At 50.0% G+C, this 10,629-nt stretch overlaps 1 non-coding gene across 1 annotated transcript; it reads left to right on the top strand.

Moving 5' to 3' along the window:
- Positions 1 to 9,026: 9,026 nt before the first annotated feature.
- Positions 9,027 to 9,119, top strand: TRNAI-UAU (transfer RNA isoleucine (anticodon UAU)). The gene is given in 2 exon segments: positions 9,027 to 9,064; positions 9,084 to 9,119. It is a non-coding gene; the product is annotated as a tRNA-Ile (tRNA).
- Positions 9,120 to 10,629: the final 1,510 nt, after the last annotated feature.

Below are 10,629 nucleotides of genomic sequence, written 5' to 3'. Positions count from 1 at the left end.
ATGAGTAGAGAGTAATAACAGTTAATTGTAGGCAAAAATGTCTAAATAGCGCGGACGTCGATATAGCCACGGGAACGTTGCGACGTCGCATCCACCGGAAGTCGCCACGGCATAGTGAAAATTGTCACAGAATGGTCGGCTTTCGCCTCTCAACACAAGTGTCTTGAAATTTTTTTTTATTAGTGCAGGACTTGCACTTACAGGGATCTGGTAAGAGGAACTTACTAGTACACACCACTGGTGCATCTCGTACTTTCTTTTTACCTGGTTGGATGGGAGAGAGATGTGCTTCCAGCTGACAGGTGCTGCACCCATTAGTTGCCTATGCATGGAACAGCTGTCAGAGTTGTGTTGGATATACACTGCAGCGCTTGTAGTGTCTATGTTCTTTGTGTGTGCTGGTGTTTCAAGATGGTATACAAAAATTATTGTGGGACCATACAAAGAAAATAATAATTGGTTTTTGGGGAAAGGAAATGGGCAGTATCTGTCTCATATCGTTGGACACCTGAACCGCGACGTAAGGGAAGGGATAAAGGAGGGAGTGAAAGAAGAAAGGAAGAAGAGGTGCCGTAGTGGAGGGCTCCGGAATAATTTCGACCACCTGGGAATCTTTAATGTGTGATCACGGGCGCCTTAGCGTTTTTCCTCCATAAAAAGAAGAAAAAATGTGTCCCTGCCCGTGCAAGATGAAATACAGTTGAACCTCGTTAAAGATTACTATTAGTAAGTTATATCCGTAGCCCCGTTATAGCCCGTACTAACCGAGCTGCCAAGGGATATTGTCATTTCTTCGTTATATCTATTGTTTCGTTACAACGAGGTTCGATAGTAATTAGATGGTACAGTCTAGTGCCTTTACCCCCCTGGCCCATGCTTTTTTTTTTTTTTTGGAGCGAGCGCTGGGACACCTGACGCCTCCGGCCACGAGTACGGCTGTCCGAGGTCAGGTGACCAAACCGTGCACGCAGCCCGCGCAACCTTCGTTGCCACGGGCGTTGGACGCGTTCTCCAAACGCCTCCCTGACGCTCCGTCCGTGTCTGTGCTAGGGGTTATAACACTAACACTTTATAGTAAGTAGAAGAGGCGCGGTAGCAGGCCTCTTGTGGACCCTACCGCGAAGGGAGGGTGAAAGGATTACGCTAGCCGTCGCCGAGTTTCGCCACGTGCGCAGCATAGCGTAAGCGCAGTCAATTTCTGTTTCCGACTCGCGCCCTTGTTCTAGCGGTCTCACGGGGACCTCGGAGGACGCAAGTAGCGGAGACGAGCTCACGAAATGCGCCGCCACCGCGGAGGGCGAGGGTGTGAAGCGGCTGCTGCCGTGGGACGCACATGTGCTCTTCATCATCGCACGATAAGCGGCGGCGTCGACGACCTTGTGCGGTGCCTCCTCCTCTACGCCGAGGAGCGAAGAAGCGGGTCCCCGCTGGGGTGAAGGGAAAGGCCCGTCTCATCTGGGCGGGTTCCGGACGCGCGGCGAAGCTCGTGCCGAGTGCGTCGGACTGGCCGCCTTTTCAGTCCACACACCCGCCGCGGTTGCTCGTGGCTGGTGCGCTGGGCAACTGAGCTGGAGTGCCCGAGTTCGAACCCGACCGTGGCGGCCGCAAAAGGCGCCCCTTTGCTGGGCCGTCTTTTTCGCTAGGGACGTGACGAATTTGACTTGTGGGAAAGTTTTTTTTTTTTTCACTTCATTACCCAAAAGGCCTAAATGTCCATTATGTTGAAGGGAGAGGCATCGTCAAAACATCGTCAAAGCATTATATCGTGTCGCCGCAAATTTAGCAGTACGATTTATTTAAAAAACGAAGTACAAGTTTTTTTTTTCTGTAGTATGGAACAAAAGTTCAGTAAATGCGGCTTATGCAGTAGCATAAACAGTAAAAAATTAATAATAATAATTGGTTTTTTGAGGAAAGGAAATGGCGCAGTACCTGTCTCATATATCGTTGGACACCTGAACCGCGCCGTAAGGGAAGGGATAAAGGAGGGAGTGAAAGAAGAAAGGAAGAGGTGCCATTGGATATTTTCATTTCCCTTCCATATCCAATGGAATTTCCACTATTCCAAGTGGCTCCGGAATAATTTCGACCACCTGGGGATCTTTAGCGTGCACTGACATCGCACAGCACACGGGCGCCTTAGCGTTCTGCCTCCATAAAAACGCAGCCGCCGCGGTCGGGTTCGAGCCCGGGAACTCCGGATCAGTAGTCGAGCGCCCTAACCACTGAGCCACCGCGGCGGGTGTAAAAAATTGGTAAAATTGGTTTTCTGGAGAACCTTTCCCCAAAAACCGGATAAAGAGTAAAAAAAAATGGTTTTGGGGGAAAGCAAATGGCGCAGTATCTGTATCACATATCGGCGGACACCTGAACCGCGCCGCAAGGAAAGGGATAAAGGAGGGAGTGAAAGAAGAAAGGAAGTAATAATAATTGGTTTTTTGAGGGAAAGGAAAGGGCGCAGTGATAATACCTTTGACCAGTGATAATAATAATAATTGGATTTGGGTGAAAGGAAATGGCGCAGTATCTGTCATATATCGGCGGACACCTGAACCACGCCGCAAGGCAAGAGATATTGGAGGGAGTGAGAGAAGAAAGGAAGGAAGAGGTGCCGTTGTGGAGGGCTCCGGAATAATTTCAACCACCTAGGGGATCTTTAGCGTGCACTGACATCGCACAGCACACTGGCGCCTTAGCGTTCTGCCTCCATAAAAACGCAGCCGCCGCGGTCACCCGGGTTCGAGCCCGGGAACTCCGGATCAGTAGCCGAGCGCTCCAACCACTGAGCCACCGCGGCGGGTTGACCAGTGATAATTGTTTTTTGGGGAAAGGAAATTGCACAGTATCTGTCTCATGCATCGTTGGACACCCGAACCGCGCCGTAAGGGAAGGGATAAAGGAGGGAGTGAAAGAAGAAAGGAAGAAGAGGTGCCGTAGTGGAGGGCGCCGGAATAATTTCGACCACCTGGGGATCTTTAACGTGCACTGACATCGCACAGCACACGGGCGCCTTAGCGTTTTTCCTCCATAAAAACGCAGCCGCCGCGGTCGGGTTCGAACCCGGGAACTCCGGATCAGTAGTCGAGCGCCCTAACCACTGAGCCATCGCGGCGGGGAAAAGTGACCAGTGACCAGAGATGAAAATCTGTTTTTGGAGAAAGGAAATGACGCAGTAACTGTGTCACATATCTCGGTGGACACCCGGATCGCGCCGTAAGGGAAGGGATAAGAGAGGGAGTTAAAGAAGAAAGGAAGAAAGAGGTGCCGTAGTGGTGGGCTCCCGAATAATTTCGACCACCTGGGGATCTAAATTTAACGTGCACTAACATCGCACACGGGTGCACTATGGGTTTCGCCTCCATCAACTAAACTCGTTTTCTGTGTACATCGAAGCCAATGTGAGCAATGTGAGCAACATAGGCGTCATGAACGCCACATAGATGCTAGAAATCACTTCTGGCCGCAAGTACGCATCTGTATAGTGATCAATGGCGAAAAGGGGGGGGGGGGGGGGCAAACATGGTACTAGAGGACGCCATTTCTGCCACAGTTAGGCAGGCCTCATTAATGCACAAACCTTTACTACAGGATTGTGCCAAAACTGATGCGGCTAATATTCGGAGTTCCCGGGTTCGAACCCGAGGAAAAACGTGTGCTCTGCGATGTCAGTGCACGTTAAAGATCCCCAGGTGGTCTAAATTATTCCGGAGCCCTCCACTACGGCACCTATTCTTCCTTTATTCTTTCACTCCCTCCTTTATCCCTTCCCATACGGCGCGGTTCAGGTGTCCAACGATATATGAGACAGATACTGCGCCATTTTCTCCCCCCCAAAACCAATTATTATTATTAATATTCATTAGTTTAAATAAATTTTCAGATTTTTATTCATTCTGCTCGCTGTTCTAAGTTACGTATATAGAGACATGCAACGTGTTCTCGGTCCAGCACTAAGCTTTCTCTTATAATGCTGGACATCATTACATCAATAGAGTCCATGCACCAATAATTGCATTCACATTACCTACATGGAGAGTGCACTGTGCACTACCGGTAACTGAAAGCTGCATGGCATAGCAGTTTCTAAACTTGTGCTCTGAAATGCCGATGAGTGAAAATGCATGAAAGTTGCGCCAGATGTCATTTGCGACTGCAGTCATCTCGCAGCCCAAGGTTTATGTATACCCTAACTCCTGTTCTCAGTTGACTACGCCTGGGCTGTCAGTACTGGCGACCAGTGCGCAGCGGTAGAACTGTTACTAAACCTGTCGCTATTCCGGTCATTTTAAAATAAATTTTGGGCTCAACGAAGTGAAATTGGTTTTTGAGGAAAGGAAATGGCAGCGTCCTCCTCACGTCGCGGCGGACACCTGAACCGCGCCGTAAGTGAGGGAGTGAAAGAAGGAAGTAAGAAAGAAAGAGGGGGCCGTAGTGGAGGGCTCCGAAATAATTTCGACCACCTGGAGATCTAAATTTAACGTGCACTAACATCGCACACGGGCGCCTATGCGTTTCGCCTCCATCAACTAAACTCGTTTTCTGTGCACATCGAAGCCTTTTTTTTTTTTTTTGCGAGGATGCCAGCAAAAACTTGAGCATAGCTCAGACAGGTCGCTGCTGGAACGACTCCCTGAGCGAGGACAATAATTTCTTGAACAAGCTACCAGCTTCCCGCAATCAATTAGTTAAAACGCCATTATGAAATAAAACTCAAGGTCCGAACGGAAAAGTCTCATCGGCCGTGACAAGCCACTGCAAACATTTCAAACATCACAACCGCCTCCATTTGTCTCCGTTCGCTCCACTCGCCGCTGGCCACATCGTCCGGAGCGGTACATCCTCTTGTACTGCAATTTTAACAGCACGTGCCACGTCTGGCGCAATATTCGGATGTGGCTGTGGTGAACACTCTCGACATTGGGCTGCACTCTTAAGGTTACACATTGTTCTTTAACACGCGCTGACATCGCACAAAAGGTGGCCGTGCGCTATGCGATGTCCGTTCACGTAAAGGTCCTCATGTGGCCGAATTATTCCACAGCTCTCCGCTACCGTGCCTCTTTCCACATTTATTTCTCTCCCTACTTCTTCCTGTCCCGTATACAACACGGTTGAGGTGTCCACCGAGAAGGACAGCTACTGCGCCTTTCCCTTCCCTCCAAAAACCTGTCTTCATTTTTACTTTTTATTTTTTCCAATTTTAAAGCTAGAATAGCTCACATCATTTAAAAAAATAGCTGCGGTTCAACTACTGCTGAACCTGGTTAGGTGGTGGTGTAAACTTTATTACATACAGGGGAGTTTATGACGCGCAGGTCCTTGGGCCCCCGCACGGCCCAAGTGGTACGGTGCTCCAGAGGAAAAGGATATGATCGAGAGTGGCTTTGGGATGGTGGCAGAGGGTACAGGAGCGGTCCGTGTGGACTTGGTGATAGCGGGAGCGTATATAAGGGGAGGGTAAGGTGCATGTTTGGAGCCGCCTCCAAAGTGTCTGTGGAGTTCGCTGACCTTTCCGCGAACTCGTTGGTCTTGTGTTCGCAAGGAAGGCCGCTCCAGCGGGGTCGGAAGTCCCCAACAAAGGGGCCCGTCCCGTCCCTGCCTCCTCTTCGTGCGGCGGACGTCCTCGTTTACGCCGCGCCGTCACGGGGATGACCCGCCGGGAAAAACGCGAACCAAGTACAGCTGACGACATGTGGTTGTTAAGGGGCTGACGAGGTTTCGGGGGCGCACGAGATACGGCTGAGTATTAGCCGAGTGACCGGAAACCCACTATTCCCGTAACGACTGTGTTCGTCTCGTGCGGTGTATTCAGTAAACACTTTAGGGATCGTTTTGTCGCGTGTGCGAAAGAAAGTGGTAACGGCTGGGCCGTGGGTGCCGTGGGAGAGGGTGGTCGCGTTTGTGCTGTTTGTCTATTTGATTGCAACCTCTCCTTTCCCAAATGTTTAATCAGCACTCTTTCCCCAATCTGTGATTAGTTGGCGGAAATCCTTATTTTCCTTTCCCTGACCACTGATTGGCGAGATGGGTCGTTTGTTATCTTATTGGTTGCTGTCCCCGCTAAGGGCGGAGACAGAGGGTTTAAAACCAAGCGCTCTGGGTTGAGCGGGGGCTGAATTCGTCTGATCCACGATTTAGTCATGTAAATAGTTTTCTCCTTTCTTTGTTTCTTCTCGTTTTTTTTACCTATGTTGTAAATAAATAGTTAACCTTCTCCTTTCCTTGAGTAATGTGAATGTTTGCGAGTAGAACCACCGGGTCATCAAGAAACCTCGATTTCATCATCAAGTAGTTTCCTCTCATCGCCACAGGAAGGGGAAACTCAACTGGCGCAGTCGACACAGGATCTCAACTGTGTCTGATGATAATTGTCGAGGGAGGGATGGGGTGGGGGGTACAGCCGACGCTCGGCTTTGCAGGCCTGCGTCAGTTCACTGAAGGAATGCATGCGCTCCCGTGAGAACCCCAGATCGGAGGCCGCCGGTGCCCGGTTGAGAGAACCTCGGGCTAAAGCGCTGGCAGCCTCGTTTTCGGGATTCCCGGAGTGGGCAGGCACCCATATGAGCACCATGTGGCGGGGCGGGTGTGCGGCGAGGGAGTTCAGTATGCGAAATGCAGGGACGTGAACTCTCCCGCGGGCGAAATTTAGTATGACAGTTTTAGAGTCCGATAGTATATACTGGGCCTCCGTGCGCGTGATGGCTAGGGCAATAGCGCCCTCTTCAGCCTCCTCCGAAGTGGCAGTGGGGGATATGTGAAGGGTGGCAATCGGTTGTAGGGGGGGGGGGGGGGGGAATGTATGAGACAGATACTGCACCATTTCCTTTCCCCCCAAAACGAATTTCCTTCTTCTTTTTACTTTTGTCATACCACGTGGTCTCAAATGCTTTCGCTGCACGGCGCTTTCATCGCCAATTTGATTCCGCTAGTAACGCACCGTTTCGGCATCACCGTCGAGTCTCGCAGAAGGCGTTGTTTTCCTCGAGGAGGAGTCCAATCCCCGCACGCGTTTACGAAGACCATTTAGTCATCGGCGTCGCGGTCAATGCGCTGCGCGGACAACAGCTTGCGTGCGCGTGGGTGAACCCGTGCACGCGTGCCTTGGTTCACGTGGTGACGTCATCGGCGAGCGCACTATACCGGTGTTCTACGAGCGCGCCCAGAACGTGTAATCTGCGAGGAGGAGGGGGTGTAAACATTATTTTCGTCGACCAAGGTAGCAGTTGGTGTGGGGTTTTAGCCCCATCAAGTGGCCATGAGCCCGTGGCGTTCGGCGACTTCTAGGGCTCTTGTCACAACCCGGATCTGTGTGTCCGAGTCGGAACTGAGCAATGCGGCCTCCCACTGGTCTGGATTCGAGAGCTGCAAACCTCGCGGAGGGGAGTCCTGAGGGCAAGCCCAGAGTATGTGGGATAGAGTGGCATGTTGGCCACATAGTTTTACAGAACGGAGAGTAGACGCCAGGGTATATGCGGGCATATATCGTGGGGTTGGGGAAGGTGTCCGTTTAGAGTTGCCTCCACGCAACCTCTTGGGGTTTGGTGAGGGAAATATGTGCGGGGAGATATATATAGGACGTGTGGGCGCCTGACGGCCTCGCCTCGCCCAGACTGTTCCGTGCAGTGCTCCTGAGAGACCCGTGACCTTACATTTTCTGCTTAGGTTGCTGTTTGTACTTATTCGAGGTAATTATTTTTTTCTCGTCGATATTGTTCCGGGTCATGCATAACAAGGCCGCATTTGCGCGATTGCGAAATTAGATAACAAAACAAAATTTCCAAACTAAGTGTTCTCCCTTAACTCCTATCCCCAACTGTTCCCAATCCATGCCTCTGAATACCTCCCTGTAATTATTTAATCTTTTTCTCGTCGATATTGTTCCGGGTCGTGCATAACAAGGCCGCATTTGGGCGATTGCGAAATTCGATAACAAAACAAAATTTCCAAACTAAGTACTCTCCCTTAACTCCTATCCCCAACTGTTCCCAATCCATGCCTCTGAATACCTCCCTCCTGTAAATTAGGCGGTGAATAGCATTGGCGATGCCGGGTCGCCGTGCCTGACACCCTTTCTTATTGAAATTTTGTGATGACGTCTCCCTTAATTATTTTGAATTAAGTTGATGTTAGCGTTCTGCCAAGCTCCTGGTAGGCTCAAGGTAATAAGGTATTGCGTGTACAGGGCTAGTTTTTCAAACGCAATCTCCCCTCCGTCCTTCAACAGACCTGCTGATACCTGAACCTCACCAGCGGCTTTCCCCCTTTGCATTGCTCCCAATACTTCTTTACTTCCTCTTTCGTTACATCAGCCCTGACGTAAGAATGAATGAATGAATGAATGGCTGTAGAACAGAACATTAACATGATAGGCCGAGGCTTAGCGGGACTGGCTGAAAGCTGTCCCTTCCTGGTAATGCTGCCTTCGTGGTAGTTGAACTGGTACGGGTAAAGTCCTTGAATATCTTTTGGCAGAGGCTGCTGTCCTTCATTAGATTTAATTACTTAATTAGGCTGCCGCGCCGGTAATGGCTCCGAACGGAGCGTGGGATTATGGGTGAGTCGTGCTTGCTTGCTGCCTATATTTTGGTACTGAACCTTTTACCGTAGGCCCGTTCTTTCTGTTCTGCAACGTTGCAGACATCGGAGCAAGCCTATACAGCCAACAATTCCGACAGTGGCTACGCATCTTCACCAGGCTTTATCGGAAAATGAACCAGACAATTTCCACAAAATTATTTCACAAAAGCTTACCTGGGCGACAAGATAGGCCGTTATCATATCTGATACCGGCCTATCTCACCGCAGGTCAATAGAATCAACAATTAACTGTGATTGCACGTCACGGACACCGCGATGGAGCGCAGCTCATATCTTCCTTGGCGGTGATAAGCGGGTTAGATAAATTTCGAGCTTTGTGCTGCGATTCTGTCGCCCACACACGGTGGCCGCGAGATCAAACGCGCGAATCATCCGAGGTGAAAGCCCCTTTGAGGATGGCAAGCTGTTCAGGAGGCGTGAGGTTCAGATCCCCAGTGGCGCAATTGGTTAGCGCACGGTACTTATACGACAGTGCTTCGTGAGCTATGCCGGGGTTGTGAGTTCGAGCCTCACCTGGGGAAAGTTTTTGTTTTCTACTTTTTTCAAGCTCCTACGTGTACAAATTCATAAACCCTTCCACCACCCAACCAGCACTGCGACGTGCAAGGCAGTGCCGCATCACCACGCGTCGTTCGCTGCAGGGGCATGCGCTCTGTTGTAATTGCGTCCATGTTGTTGTTGTTGTTGATCTCACTAAACACGGCACATACCCACGCGGGGGGCTCGGCCAGGGTTTGGTGGCGAGTGTCAAGGAAAATTACATAGGTGATTGCGAGGACAAGACAGGCATGAGGCGGAGAAGTACAACAAAATGATTGTGTAAAATATAACGAATAAAAATAAGTAAATCAATTTCGACGCACAAGTGAGAAAAATTGGTTCGCGGTTTAGCATTGCTGAGCGAGAAATATTATGCGAACGCACGGCTTTTTTCTTTTTTTTTGCAGGTGGACATCACTGCCACGTACCTGAAAGCGCGGTTGAGGTGTCCACGGAGCCATGGCAGTTATGCGCGTCAACACACTCATCGCCAGTGGCAATTTACGCCATGTATGCCGGCAGCATATTCTCCAGTGCCGCGTTTCTGAAGCAGTGCTGCCTCAACTTTGTCCACGGCAACGCATGCAGCGCACATCTCTCTGTCACATACCGCCACAGAGCTCAAATGAAATATGAAATATGAAATTTATGAAATAAATAAATAAATAAAATTACTTTGATAATAATATCAGTTGATGAAGACGACGATGTGCAATGCACAGCTTGAAAGTGTATTGCAGTTTAACACCAGGCGTGTTGGCTGCGGCGACGGCCTATTAGTGTTATCGTGCAGTGGCCAGCGAAGCTGATCTGATCGCGCCGCCGCGGATTCGAACCCCAGTCGCGGCAATGTTTTTTATTTATTTATGATTTGCCTAAGATCAATCTCAAGGTCAAGCTTCACACAAACCGGTGAGTTATTACTGACTGATATCCACCCGAACGCGGCATGCGGCTACAAACTGGTGAGACTGTTTGACCTCGTGGAGTTGTGCCCTCGCGGTGAAAACATGCGAATTGTTTTTTTTTTTCTTCCTCTAGAAACAAAGGGGGCTGCGCTGTGCTCGCACCACACACGTTGCACCGCAGTGCGCAATGCAGTCGTGGCACAAGCAGCTGCGACTCGAACCTGTCTCTCAGCTGCAGTCCAACCGGGCGCAAAAGAAAGGGGAAATGAAATTTTGAAGTGCACCAGCAGACAACGGTCCTCATACGTCTATGCCAAAAATATATCCAAGCCGCACTGTTCGGTTCTCAGCCGTATAGAGTGGAGCCCTTGCGGCTTCCCTAAAGATCAAAAGGTCTTGAAAGGTGAGGACAAGAGTTATAGAGGTTGAGGGCAATATGGGGATGGCATAAGTGCCTGCCCGCTTACTTTTGAGAAAGACGGTACAATTGACCAAATGAGAACCTGCTTGAAGAGCAATATGAATTAGTAAAAAAAAATGAGTAGACTTGCGCCATGCTGTGTAAGCCGCGACACTCCGTCGG

Source organism: Amblyomma americanum, chromosome 8, assembly GCF_052857255.1.
Source record: "Amblyomma americanum isolate KBUSLIRL-KWMA chromosome 8, ASM5285725v1, whole genome shotgun sequence".
Classification (NCBI taxonomy): Eukaryota; Metazoa; Arthropoda; class Arachnida; order Ixodida; family Ixodidae; genus Amblyomma; species Amblyomma americanum.
This window is presented reverse-complemented; position numbering and strand designations above follow the sequence as displayed.